Source organism: Pleuronectes platessa, chromosome 14, assembly GCF_947347685.1.
Source record: "Pleuronectes platessa chromosome 14, fPlePla1.1, whole genome shotgun sequence".
In the NCBI taxonomy this organism is placed as follows: Eukaryota; Metazoa; Chordata; class Actinopteri; order Pleuronectiformes; family Pleuronectidae; genus Pleuronectes; species Pleuronectes platessa.
In genome coordinates this window covers 2,816,978-2,832,435 of record NC_070639.1, presented here as the reverse complement: position 1 = coordinate 2,832,435, position 15,458 = coordinate 2,816,978, and the positions used below count along the sequence as shown (strand labels likewise).

General features: G+C 39.8%; 1 protein-coding gene across 2 annotated transcripts in view; it reads left to right on the top strand.

Annotated features, from left to right (window-relative positions):
• The first annotated feature begins 2,952 nt into the window (after positions 1 to 2,952).
• LOC128456144 (nck-associated protein 5) overlaps positions 2,953 to 15,458 on the top strand; it is a 66,737-nt gene continuing 54,231 nt past the window's right edge. For both annotated transcript variants that reach the window (XM_053440211.1, XM_053440210.1), the window contains exon 1: positions 2,953 to 3,856. The gene's annotated coding sequence lies outside the window, so the exon portion shown is untranslated. The remainder of the gene's footprint in view (positions 3,857 to 15,458) is intronic.

The window sequence follows — 15,458 nt, the reverse complement described above, 5'->3', positions numbered from 1 at the left end:
AGAAGAAAACTCCACTGTTGTAATGTTGACAAGCAGTTCTTTCTGATAATTTTTTTTCAAAATATTAGAGTAAATAAATACTGATCATAGATAATATCAGTTGAAAAGTTCCTGTTACTATTTTCTTGAGTACCTACAATAATTCTGAAAGATGAGATTTTGGTTGCTGAATTTCTTCTCTATCTTCTCTATTTTGTGTTTGTGTGCCTATGTGTGTGTGTGAGCGCACACGTCCGCATGGACACACGTGCCTATTTGCTATTTCCTGTTTTGAGAAAATTGGATGCTTGTGTTTACTGATGAATCTTCCTCTAGCAGCCTCACCATGCATGGCAGTGTGTGTGAAACAGCTATTTTTATCACAAGTGATGGGCAGAATGTTCTAGAAATATCCAGGAATAACATTTATCCTTTGATTAATATGTTAAATTTTGTATAATTTGTTCTGTTAACCACAACAAAATATATGAAACTAATATTTTCTTGTCAATTTCTTACACAGTGTAAAGCTGTGATGCACAGCATTAACAAGTTAATAATAAAGATGCGGGTTTGGCCAGAGGACAGGTCAGGAATTAACTGGGGCGAGATGATTCCACTCGTTCCTTACATAAGGCCAGTATAATACATTAAATAGCAGCACATTCATGGAGACAGGATGTATGGATTTCAGTCATTAGGTAATAATAACTTGGAATATATAATGCAGCATAAAGGCACGGTCGGAGTACGTTTTAAAAGCCATAAAATGCATCATATGATGTATCATATGATCTCTAATGCCATATGTAACGAAATGTAATGATTCCACTGGCAAGAACTGTCTCTTCTGCATACACAGCTAATAGCTGCTATGCATGGCAGACAAGCCAAGGTAGTGTGAATCACAATCTTCTTCTCATTAATGGTCCTTTCGTTATGTTGTGTAACTAAATATTTTTTGCAGCATTCGACGTTGCGTAAGGTTGCCCTGTGAGGCAGAAACTGTGTAATTTTTCATCAATGTGTGCACGCTTCTTTAGATAAGCTCTCTTACTGCATGAACATTCACGTTGTTTGCCATCCAGCTGAGGCTCTTAGTCACACAAGCAATGCAGCAGGCTTCAATGCAGCTTCAATTCATGCGTACATACATGCGCACACACACACACACGCCGACTCACGCACAGACACACACACACACATATACATCCTTTCTATCGCCTCTCCGCTGTCTTTCTCTCTCTTTTGTATCTTGAGCTTCATGCACACACATTTACTCTATGGATGGTGCAAACACCCATACAACCACACACACAGACACACACACACACACAGAGAGAGAGGGAGACAGACACACACACACTCAGCCTGCCAGGCTTGGTAGCATCAAGGCCCAATCTAGGTCACAGCATAAGCCCAGAGGTATCCTGGTCTTGTCTACACACACACACAATTGAATGCAAGCACATTTTTAGCATGATCACATGTCTTGCATATAAAATAAATTTTTACTCAACTCATTTTACCTCAGCAATCAAAGAAAAGAGGCCAATTTTGACAAAAGACACACCTCCTATACCAGGAAGAAGACGACCAAAAAGAAATCCAACTAAATTCATATTTCACAGAAATCCCCTTCCTCTGCCTCCCAAATGACCCGATTGTTTATGCGACTCAGTTGAATGGCTCTTATAACTGTCACAATGTCAACGTTTCCTTGATGAAGTGATTCTTCTACAGCACATCCCTGAATCAACATCCATTTCAGAGATACATCCCACTGAAGCCTATAACCAAGATCCATTTTATTGTGGGTGGAATCTGCTTGAAATAAAGACGTGCATCTTCCTGCATGCTGCTGCAGTAGTTTATGTGCACCCTTGCAGCAGAAGCACCGTAGCATCCCTTTGATATGACTTCGCCTGACAGCCTATCATCCGAGATGTGACCGTGTGTCACAGCACAGAAATAGGAGCTTATTTTTTTCTATCAGCCTTCTATAAATATTCCAAAGCTCTATGTTCTCTCTCTCACTCTTTCTTGTTGCTTTCTCTGTTCTCCCCATCCCTCCCTTTCTCCATTCTCCCCCTCGCTCTCTGTCTGTCCATTTTTCCCTACACACTCTGTGCCTCCCACATCTTCTCCTTCCCCTCCGCACTGTCATATAATGTGGAGAAATGCATCTCTTGTCATTGGAGAAGGAGGCAGCAGTGCAGAGGGGAAACAAAAACACTCTTGTGCTGCATATCTGTTCTGAGCCTGTAGGGTTTGTTTTTCCCCTCTGTCAGTCTTGTGGGGCCGTTTAGTTAAATGACAGTGAATTTAATCACATCTCCTCCTCCTTCTCTTTCTCTACTGTAGAACTCAATGGATCTCTCTCTCTACTCTCTCTTTCTCGCTCTTTTTATCTCTTGCTCATTCTGCATCTCTGCAGGATCCAGATCTGACAGTACGCAACAACAACAACAACAACTACTATTATTATAAATAAATTCAATTTTATTTGTATAGCGTCTAATCACAATAAACATGATCTAAAGGCACTTTACATAGAAGGTCAAGACCCTGTTTTTTAAAAAAAATGATAGAGAAACCCACCAGTTCCCACGATGAGCAAGCACTTTGGTGACTGAGGAGATGAATTACTCTGAAAGAAACCCCTAGCAGAACCAGACTCAATGTGGGCGGCCATCTGCCTCGACCAGTTCGGGTGAGAAGGGACAAATGAGGAGGAAGTAGAGATGGGTGGAAAAGAGAGGAAAGAAAATAGATTCTTCTTCTTATTATTTATAATAATGGATGCTGCTAATCACACTGTTACATCTATAAATATCACTCTTATTTCCATGCAAACAATCAGTGTGACAGTGCTAATTTAACTGTTCCCGGTATCTCCCCCCCTTTCTCTCCCATTAGTCCAGCCCACCTCTCCCTCTCGTTCCAACCGGGTGAGGCAGATGGAGTCTGGTTCTGAACGAGGTGTGGAGCTGCTCGTTGTGGGGTTTCTCTATAATGTGATAGGGTCTTGCTATATGCCTTGCAGTAATGTATGTTGTGCATGCGATTTGGTATACGGATACAACTGAATTGGATTTCCTGTGAGCAAGCGAGGTGTGGCAGGTAATCCCAGCATTTAATCCCATTTATGACAGCTCTGATGTTTGAATCAGAGCTGTCATAAATTATAATAAAGAGATAAAAGATTTAATCTGAAACAGAGAGACGCTTCTACGTGAGCGCCCGCTGCCAGTCCCCTAAACCTGCCAGTGAGGAAAGTCAGCGTGCCACCTAGTCAGCAGTCCCAACCCCCACCCCTGAACACATGTTCAGCATCCTTAGCTGGGCAGCACTGAGACACAGCTGAGAAGCACAGAGAGAGGGAGGGAGAGAGCAGTGAAGTGGAAACATGGGTGAGCGTCAGAGAAAGACAGAAATAGAGCGATAAAGCAGTGAATTGGGCAGAGAGAGGAAGAGGAGGAGGAGGAGGAGGAATAGAGCCAGTGTTCCACCGAGGCGAGACGGCGCTGCTTCGTGCAGACGAGGTCGTGTTCTCGTAGAAGAAAGCTGGCGTCGTGTGTGGATGTGAGAAGCTCGTGGATTTGCTCCCTTCGGAGTCTCTGTGGAATTCATCGCGTCCTGAACCTGAGCAGCTGCAGACAGAGGATGCGACAGCGGCTGGATGCTTGGATCCATGTGGGGCCTGTGACGTCTGCACCCCCCTCCGTGGCTGTCTTCCTCCCCCTGTAAGAATGTCTCCGGCAGCCCTGACCCAGATTGTGGAGTCGCGGCTCTTGGTTGCGCTGTGAACGTGAATATGCTCTTCTCCTGCCTCTGCCCACATCTGTCTCCGTGGATGCGCCCAGCCACTGGCACGGTGAGGATGCACGGCTCTGACCTGCACGCTTAAATGTCAGGCTGATGGATTTTGACTGTGTGCGTGTGTGTGTGTGTGTGTGTGTGTGTGTGTGTGTGTGTGTGTCTGTGTGTGTGTGTGTGTCTGTGAGAATACGATTGTAGATGCAGTTTCTGTTTCTTGGACATAAAGTCAAAGAAATAAGCATATTGAGGCTTTTCCTTGGCTTCACAGAGCACCAAAGTGTGTTTGTGACGATTAACTGAATGCCATATTGTACGCATGCAAAATTCAGAAAAGCTCCATGTATAATGTAATACCTGCGAGATATCATGGAGGGCAACAAGTAACTGCGCCTCCCCCCAAAGAACTAAAGAAAGTAGGCTAAGATGACCCTAGCAGAGAAAACCTGTATACATCATTTATTTAAGTCCTTTTGGTTTCTGAAAGCATTTGCCTCAAGTGTGCTTGGATGGAACAGTGGACATGAGCAGAAGCTATTTGCTACTTCATAGTAAGAAGGCTGCATTCTTTTCAGCTAGATCCCAAATGACCCAGTCTAATAAAAACAAAGTTAACCAAGTCAGTTCCTCCTCATCCTGGTCAGTGTCAGGTTAGTTCACTTCAGTTTATGTCCTTCATTTGTCACACTTGACTGATGAGAAGTTGATGAGATACTTCAGATCAGCACGTCCAGTATTACATAGCAACAACTAGTGGGCATCAGCTCACTAGAGATCAGACACATTTAATTGAGTATTTAAACACACGGTTTATGATGGTGGGTGTAGAGCTCAGTCCTTTCACCTGTGATGATTATATTAACTTTAGCTTTTCCTTGGATTCTGATTTAGTAGTGATAGAAAGAAATATTAAATTCCACTATAGGGTTGTTAAAAAAGTTTACATAGAAGTGGAAGGGGTGGCAATTTATTTTTATATAAGGAAATGACACGCATTTTCAGATTGTCCCTTCAGGAAGACATTCATGGAGACAATTGACAGAAGGAGCTGTTTCAAGAAAGCCATCTCTAGCATCGAAGCCACAGATCAGGTCAACAGCTTGATCATCTGATGGGCATTTCCCAAAAAAAACAATTGCAGCTTGTAGATTTAGCAATATACGAGTGAGTCAACTCAAAATGTTTGAATTTTTGTCATTATTAGACTTTAAGATAAGATATGATAAACTTTATCGATTCCACAGCAGGGAAATTCACTCATTACAGCAAATGAATGTCTGACTGATGTGTAAACAAGAGAGCAAGTGATGGTATAAAAATAGTTATTTTATTTAATACTTTATAAAATACTTAAGACTTTTACATACTTTAAAATAGTTTAAAGTAAACTAATAAATGATATATTGAAGCTCAGTTCACACTACAAGTGATGGTAGATTTATTCTAGATTTTTTTTATGTAGCTGTTCACATTTTCTTTTAAAATGTGGCCAATATCAGACTCCAACGTGAACTGGTCATAGACCTGATGTGACTTGCATACACAGAAGATCAACAAGAAGTCACAGGCAGGAAGCTGTGTACAAAAGTAAACAAGGAGAAGAAGTCAGTGATAAACATGGGGGCCATAGGTGTAAGTTAAAGGGATAGTTCACAGAAAAATGAAAATTCACTCATTATATTCTTAACACTATGCTTATGGAGTAGTGGGTGAAGTGTTTGAGTGGCTGAGGGGTAGCGTGGTCGTCCTGCAGCCTGAAGGTCGGCAGTTCGATCCCCAGTCTGACTCATCTGCATGCTGAAGTGTCCTTGGGCAAGATGCTGAACCCCGAATGGCCCCCCATAGAATAACTAAGTGCTGCGAATAGATGCACTGTATGAATGTGTGTGTAAATGGGTGAATGTAAAACTGTACTGTAAAGCGCTTTGAGTGGGCATCAAGACTAGAAAAGCGCAATATTAATACAAAATCATTTACCATTCACAAAACACTTCAGTAGTAGCAGGGGTAAACAGTGTTTCAGCCAAAGTGACCTCTGTTTCAGACGTAATAAAAGAACAGAAAAAAACACAACATAGCTCCATACTGCTCGTGTGGTGCGACATTCAAATTCGACTCGAAACGGTGTAATTTACACTGTGTTCTAATCCTAGAACTCAGCAACTGGAAGTGGCGATGCTAGCGCACATAGCAGGACAATATGAACGGTCACCCGCGAGTGCCATAGAATAGGTTTGAAGAGATTTACCATGGTGATTTATTGTTCTTTTTTTACCCAAGCGCTTTGTATGTTAAATGTACAGTATTTATAAAGTCCTTATAATCTTGGTTTAACAAACAACTCAGATTGACTGACTGTATGCTACTGCCCAAGCCCTATTAGCAACTTGTAAATGACCTTGTTTCGAGTCGATTATGAAGGGGGGGGGGGGGGGGGGGGGAGAGATTCATGTGTGAGGCTAGTGTTAGTACTCATGATGATGGTATGGATGCAAACTGTGCACCAAACATTTCAGTTGAACCAAAACCGAAATCATGTATGGCATCATAATAATGGCACCACCAACATCACAAATATTTCACTCTTATTACAACCTACAAAAGTCTGGCAACAATACAGAGAGAAATCTGGGTCAGACATTTCTCTTGTGTGGGTATACACTCAGTGAGCACTTTATTAGGAACACCATATGAATGGTGGAGCTTCAGTTCTTTGTGAAATGAATTCCCCAAGATGCTAATCTCCTGTTCTACTACATTACACAATTTTTTTTACTAGGTACACATCTGATCACTGAGGGCTCCCTGAAGTTCACTGAACTCGTTGTCATGTTCATGAAACCAGTTTGAGACTTGAGACCAGTCCGGCCATTCTCCTCAGACCTCTTTCATCAGCAAGGTGTCTTTGCAGTCTGAGTGTGATATGATGCTAAATGTGATGGCATACAGGGCTCTTGTCAAGAGTGATGATACAGATGACCTGAAGTGACTTAATGACCATCAAGTGAACTGTTCAATAATTACAAAAAATCTGGAGTTTATCTTTTCAAAAATAATTTGATTCTACATCAGCAAGAAGTGCCATGCCCTCATGTTCTGTACCATATGAGCTTGGCCACAGCATGTTTCTGTATGTGTAGTTCTGGTAACAGCAGTAGGAACAGAAGTATCCAGTGGCGGCCATTGTACCAGACTTCTTCTTAGACTCTCATAGTGCTGCAGCTTCTTAGCTCATCAGAAAACTACAGCAGAAAGAGTTAACATGAGATGTTGCTAAAAAGAGAGCTGCAGCATGTGACAGCCGGGGAAATGTGAAAAACATAAAGTGAACAACTAGGCCCTATCCCTCATGACATAAACATTACCAAACAGACACACAAGTGTAACCGCTACACTAATATAGCAATCAGTTTTAAAAGTAAGGCTGTGTCTAGTCTCCTAGATGCACCTCTGTTAATGCTGTGTGACCTACAACAGCTTACATCATTCAACCTCAATTGTCTCCTCAGCATGCTACAATACCCGGAGCCAATTGATTTATTGAGGAGTAGAAGACATTTCAAAAGTATTATTGTGGAAACATAGCTAACCTCACCTTGATGTTGAAAAAAAAGCCTGGAAACAGGAGTGCATGTAGTGTTGCTCAGGGCATTGGGATAACCATTGTCTGTTGCTGCATATATGTCTTGTTTGGTGCATTGAAGCAGAAAGTGTAATGCATTCGATTGGGGGACTAGACAAGGGCATTGTGCAGCCGAATAAATGGGGTCAGCAGTAGCCTTAAGGTTAAAGAACGGTTTTGACACGAAGGGCTATCACTGGAGTCTCCATACTAGTCAGGAAAATGTGGGCAAAAAAGTGGCTAAGGTTCTCATTCAGAAGCCATTGTAGAGGGGTCACTGAAGCTGGACTGATCAATACTTTTGAAATGAACATAGAATACGTTTTAGAGATTTACCATGGAGATTTATTGGCCCTTATTAGCCAACTGTTTTGTATGCAAATGTAAAGTATTTATAAAGTCCTTTTAATCTTGGTTTATCAAACAACTCAGGTTAACTGACTGTATTCTACTGCCCAAGCTCAATTAGCAACTTGAATAAAGCATTCATCAAAGATAAATACCCAGATGTTTTTTCTTAAATGTTGGTGTTGACCAAATAATGTCTTAATTTCTGACATTTGCTTACATGCTTGCTATTGTATTACTGCAAACATTTTCTCAAAAAGTTGCCCATTTTCACAATGAGGAAGCTTACATAAATTTGCAATTTATTTAGAGTGGTGTTTCTAGCTAGATGATATTTATGTCCAATATGCAGTCTCCCTTTAGCTCTGTTTTGGTCCTCACCAACATGCATTTGGCACTTTAACAGCAAAGTACTCCTCACAGGCCTCATCACATGTTCACAGGCTACATAACTGTCTGCTGTGTGGTGGTGCTAGCACTTAGCATGCAATGGCTGTATAAGAGCCTTGTTGGCTGCAAATGGCTGATGTGAACAACTCACACTGAACCTATCACAACATAACAGAGTATATTGTTATATTGTTTTCTATTGGTCTGGCAATGATTCTAAATACTACAGCAACAAATCTGCCATCGATACTTTAAAATAGATATAAGTATTGGCCCCCCTGAACGTATGACTTTAGGTCTGATTTAAATGTTCAGCAGAATGAAGCTGAGCACATGTGCTTTGCTAAATCATTCCCTGAATAAATAAAAGTTACATTTAAAAACCAAACCTGCAATAAATAGCACCTCATCAAAGATTTAACATGATTGCTACATGACATTTTTGCTGCAGAATCAGATTAGAGGCTGGGAGAGACAGAATGGTAACAGCATTACAGAGAGTTGGAGGCTTTGCAACATCAAGGATGCATAAAAAATAGCTTTGTGCTAAAAATATCTCAGCCAAGGACTATTTATGGAATAGAAGCAGAGAAGGATGCATAATATTTCCATGTTCATCAGATCAATTTAAAACCTTTCAGATACTGTCCTAATTTAGATGGCTTTGTGAGAAACAGTGGATTTTCCCCCCTGGAGATTTCAGTATACCTCAATCATTAGTAACCAGTGTTATTAGGTGTTAATACGTTGTTATAAAACACAGATCTTTCCTGGGTAATGATTGCAGTTATTGTAAAATGTTTTCTTATTTTAGCGTCTCTGCATACTCAGAGTTAACAAATCTGTCTTTATGAGTTCTGATTCTCAACTTTCAGAATGTGTAATGGTACGTGTCTTATTCACCATCCACACTGTCACACCAGGGATGGCTATGTTGGTCCGTTAGTTAATCGCCAACCACACTGGTTGACGATCAAGGCATTGACTTCAACTCTGTTATGGAAACCCCTGTTTCAAAGAAGATGAAGGATGCTGACTTTTATGATTTGCTGATTTTTGTAGCATCAACACAAGGTTTGCATTTGTAAAATATTAAATAGAAGGACAGGTTCATAATTAACTTGTTGAAAAAATGAGTTTTGTTACATTAATGTAGGAGTGATATGAGTATAAACAGCTGCACCTACGGCTGGGGCAACAGTAAGCTGGTGTTGGGGTACCACGGTTTTGTCATTCTGTATTGTGATATGGCATTGTGGACATTTGTATCAGTGTCAGTTTAAAATGTTTACCCCCAAGTAACAAGACAAAATTCCAATTTTTCCAAAAGCCTACTTTGAATCTGATAATGATTTCCTTTTCTTTTTTTTCATTCATTCCACCTTTATTTTAATTTGAGGTAGGGACCTCATTTATAGTATAGCTGAGTACAGAAAATAAACAAAACTTTCTAAGAAACCAAGAAGACACAAATAAGAAACAGTAAAATTTGCCAAATAGCAAAGAAAGAGCAAGATTTAGGAATAAATACGGTAGGTAGCAATTCATTTAAAGCCAATGAATCAAATAAGATCACTGTAAACACACACACACACACACACACACACACACACACACATATAAATATATATACATTGATTATTCAGTATGTTATATCATGTTGCAGGTATTTAATGAGAAAAACTGTATTTTCTAAGCTCTGTAAAAACTGTTGGCACTTGCAGTATAATCCAGTCAATTTTTTGTAATTTGTGTTTAGTGCCTATTAGCCAATAGCTATACCTATAGGTCTATAACTAACAGAGGGTAAACAGTATACCTGTTATAGATCAACAGGCCGTCATTGTCATTGAGAGCATGTTGTTTCTCTGACATTTGTCACAAATCATCACTGTATTTACTCACAGAGCTGCAATACTGCAGACTACCCTTGTCTAGTTTAATTTATGTCTTTTAATAACATACATGAATACAATGATGACAGCACTGGAGAAATGTTTGCTTTTACCAATGGCTGCTATTTATTTGTATTATTACCAATGATCTTTTTCAAATTAACAGAATTACAGTTTTACTGGCTTAGATATAGCACAGAAAGACATTTAAGATAGGAAATATAAATAGTAAACCTTTTTGTTGTATGAAAGTGAGGAATGAAAACATACTGTTTAATACAAAGAGTTGTTTATTCAAGTGGTGGGTTAGGACCCATGTTGGATGTCTGGACATGTTCACAAAGTGACCTATAAAATTGACATTTCCTGCACTACTCATTTCCCAGTGTGAGTTGTAAAGTACATTCATAGGACTGGCTCGCCACTCTATCAGCAGGATGTGATTTGAGGGAGAAGTATGTATTCATTAAATACCCAGGGGGCCAAATGTCAGCAAGGTCCTGTCCTAATTCATTCCAACATCAATGCCAGAGGCTCAACTGCAGCCTTGATTATACCAATTTACCTTCCCACCCACCCAAAAGGAAGACATGTAATTACACTATTTACACTGAAGAGCTTTCCTTACTGTTGTCCCTGATAAAACACGCTAGCCTTGTTTTTCTCCTGCATTATAGAACGGAGATTAAAAAGTATAATAAATTTTCAATCCACTTCTCCGTGACACTGATGTAGTGAAACATTATAGCACAATGCTATATATAAGGACTCATTGTGATAGAGGCTTTATGTGGAAAAATAACGTATCTTTGATTATTAAATCATAACCAGACTACTGTTTGGTAACTGTTTGATCAGTTGGTTGGATCCCCGTCTTCCTCATTCTGCATTCTAAGGGTCCTCGGGCAAGATACTGAAGCACAAATCGACCCTGCCAGCTGTGCAGGCAGTGTATGAGTAATTGAAAGTATGATATCAGTATGATAGAGAAAGTGTTGCTGTATAAATATGTGTGAGTGGGTACTGTACTGTTAAGCACTTGGAGTGCTCTTCAAGAGAAAATGCTGTATAAATGCAGACTATTTCTTTCAACAGACACAGGTAATATTAAGTGATTGCAAGATTTCCCTCAGTATAATATCTAAATATAGAGGAAACTGACCGTATTTGAGTTTATTTTTTTTTATCATTGAAAGTTTAGTTATAACAATGTGTCAGGGTGAAATCATGTTAAAAAATAATCTCTGGGGTAGTGATGAGCCCAGAGAGAGTAACTCCCTGACTCTGCAACCCCCCCTAAGCTTTATTGGCCTTAACAGTGATTCTCAGCTCACCGTTCAGCTGTTCGTCCCACAAGTTTATTGTTCCATTTTGATCTCACATTGCTGTTTTCAGTTCGCAGTGAAAATGTAAAACCCACTGCTGCTCAACCGCAAACATTCTGAATACCCACTGTGTTCCACCTCAATACGCGTTCAAGCTGCTCTCTTCCTTTGCCTTTGTATATTTGTTTGGGTTATCTTAAGCTGCAGTAGAATTAGCTCTCGCTGTGATTATAGTTGTGTTGCTTTTTCAGTCAGATCTGTGCTTGATTGTAAAGAATCTTATTCCACTTTGGAAAACACATCTACATTCTCAGGGGAAATCAGAACTTTTGCTTAGCTGCATTCATTTGACAGCCAACATGCATTGATGCACCATGGTTAGATTTTTGGATACTCTCTGTGTCACTGCCTAATCCTTTATATCTACATAGTGACATAATTTCCCTCCTATTGAGATGCGCGGCTGAATGAAACCTGCTGATGTTGACATGTGGTGAAAATAGAACAGACCTGTGTTGGTGATTGTTACATCTGTACAAAGGCCATATTGTCCAGAGAACTGTGTCACTGTGTGGATGAAGCTTAAGAATAGAGCCTAATGCGTTGGAGTGGCTTGTTGTATTCTATGTGCAGTGTCAATGTACACTTGACATTTCTATACATCCCCCAGGAAGCCTAGACAAGGCTGATCCAAGTAACAACATCACAATGGGTATATTTGAGGTGGTATCCACTCTGTAAGACACATTTAGTATAACATTAACAGCTACTTGGGAAACATTTGAAATCATTTACAAATTCACACTTACAGAAGAATTGAGGATAAGACATGGGAGCACCGGATTTGAGTCCATACCTTCAGAGGAGGAGAATAAGAACTGTTGAACAAACAGACCCTTTTTACAGGGGATATATGGTGTGTGAGGAGTTTTTCTTTTATATAGATGTGTTATAGTCAGCCGAGTCACATTTTACATTCTCTTTACGATAAGCCAACACGGCCGGCTGAGGTGGAACCCTGCTCCCTGGCATGTTGGTACCCCTTTTACTTTCCTTTCATTAAAGTGAAGAAAAAAAAAAAACACACCAGACATACACGTGAGGGAGCAAGACATAAACTCAGATAATGCAAGACTAATGAGGAAGATGGATGAAGAGCCCCATCTACTGGCTACGTATGGAGAAACACGTTGCTGTTGTCACACAAAGCCACTAGGGGACTGAAACATATGATGCAGGATTTGTGGTCATCGGGGTAAATTCAGGTTTAACTCAGGGTTAACTGGATTTTCAGAGATACAAACCATGGTAACTAATGCTGAGCCACTAAACTGTTCACAATAACAGATTATCAACAAAACATTTTATCACTGCTGCTCAGAATAACACAAGGCGGCTGGGTGATGATAACTGGAATCAAAACTAAACCCTCTGATGTCTTTATTAAAAAAAGGCCATCAAACTTTTTAATATTTCCCATGGTTAAGAATGAATATGACACGCTCATCACACAATTACTGATCTCTGTTTTGTTTAACGGCATCAAATATTCATGATGGTTTCTAGTTGCATAATCATATTGTGTACACTTCACTTTTGTATGTGATGTTTACTTGCAGGTGATATTCCCTCATATTCATTCTTGCCTCTGATGAAGTTTCTTATATATATACAATTTAAAAATGTTTATTAAACTGTATATAAATATATGAAAATACAAAAAACAACACAGGTTAGACTAAAACATACTGTCCCCTTTAAAAAAGCACAATCAATTTCAATTCCAATAGATATGATTCTTTGCATTTATGGAGTTTGTCTATAATTAACTCAAATGCATTATCTTTCATTGAAGTTGCTTATTATTAACTCCTCCTCTACACAAATATACCTGGAAAGAAAACTTTGACAGGTGATAACCAGCTTTGCAGTACAGGTTATCCAGGATGGCCAGATTTCATTTAGCTTAAAATTGAACTTGTTTTGTAGTGCAGGCCCCAAATGTAACCCTGGTGACTGAACATTTAAACAGTGTGAGCAGCTCCAAATGTATCAATCCTTTAGGCTTGTAAACTAGATTACAACTTGTTGAACATTATTTATTCACCATTACTAATATGGGAGTTGTGGAGGAGAACTAGAGGGCTCTTATTTACACAATGGAATGAAAAGAATTAGGTTACTTGGAAAAATGGTCTAGTGGAGTGACTCTCAGAAAAGGCCCCTTTTGTCAATGCACTGGAACTGAAAACCATCAACAACGTTGTAATTTAAACTGATATGACACATCAGAAAAGTTATTTCATGTAACTCTCTAGTGAAAGTACATCTAAACTAAATAAGTGCAAAGTTCATATAGAACTTACAATAAAGATAATAATTATAACACAGTTAAAGGCTCAGTGTGTAGAATTTAGTGACTTCTAGTGGTGAAGTTGCATGCTGCAGCTGAATACCCCTCACTTCACCCTCTCCTTCCAAACATGAAGGAGAACCTGTGGCAGCCTTCGTTGTCATAAAACTCAAAAGGTGTTTAGCTTGTCCAGTTTGGGCTACTGTAAAAACATGACAGCCTCAGTTGAGAGGACCTGCTCCAGATGCAGATATTTCATGTGCGGCTGTGGCGGAGGGGTAGAGTGGTCGTCCTCCAACCTGAAGGTCGGCAGTTTGATCCCCGATCTGACCCATCTGCATGCCGAAGTGTCCTTGGGCAAGATGCTGAACCCTGAATGGCCCCCCTAGAATATCAAAGTGCTGCGAATAGATGCACTGTATGAATGTGTGTGTGAATGTAACACTGTACTGTCATCAAGACTAGAAAAGTGCTATATAAATACAAAAACATTTACATTACATTTAACATTTAATTTTAATCATGTAAAATATTTGAAATATTTTTAGAATAGAAAAAAAGAAGCCATAAATCTATGGTGATAAATATTTTTCACTTTGATCACTCTGATATAGATTTGTATATTTACAGGCTTACTGAAGTTCTTAGATTCAATGCACAATCTCCAATTTCCAGTAAAAACTAAACCTTCAATTTATGATTTATGATTAAAGTGTATTGCGGTCCTACATCCAACTGCTTCACAGTGGTAGTTATCTGCTTACACCTCTAGAGGGCAGTGCTGAATCACATTTTATATCCACTACATCCCTCAATTAATTTTACTATAAAAAATTCTACTTCCAAAAGGCCTGGGAAAGATTTACAGAGACCAATCCAACTCTATCAGCTCATTTTAGTCTACTGACACTATTTGTTTGCTGTAATGGGGTTGTCCCTGACTTTATCTCTATTGCATATTTTTGTTCAGCTGTGTGTCAACCTGCTATTACTCACTGTGTGTACATGCTCGACTGGGCTGAAGAACAGAGACAATGAAAAAAGAGCAGATCTAAGTCTTTCTACAAAATAACATAATAGATAGATATACAATTCTGTCTTTAATAGAACCAACAAAAAGATATTAGCAATTGTCCCTGTTAGGAAGGAAGCTTCAGGGCTATCTTCTAGGGCTGCTCGATTATGGAAAAAAATCATAATTACGATTATTTTGGGCAATATCAAAATGACGATTTTTCAAAAAGATTATGAATGTGCCCTTAATCTGAAGTCTATGCTATATTCTGTAAATGACTGGAGCGTGTGCAATAATTCCGGTTCAGGTAAACACCGATGACGGATGCGTGTCTTATTCCTCCGTGAAACCAGGATATCGGTGCCCGGTTATTCAAACCCTTAATGATGGCAACCCTAACACTCTCTGACCGACTGACCGGCACGGAGAAATGCGGGTCCGGTCTGACCGGTCTGAACACCCAGGCGGGAGCGTGCATGAGAATAGCGGGGCGCGCCGCGGCCGCTACATGGTCTGCTGCTGCCCTCCCTGCTTTTCCACTGGCGCTGTTTTTTTCACCACCGGTCACCATACACACAACTCGCCTCCTTCGCTTTATCGCTGCCTCCTTCGCTTTAGAGTTAGTGCCAGTCAGCTTTGCAGCTGAATGCTTTGGGGGTTAGGACTGAATCGCGCATGCGCCTCACTTTCAATTTTTTTTAAAATAGTCGTT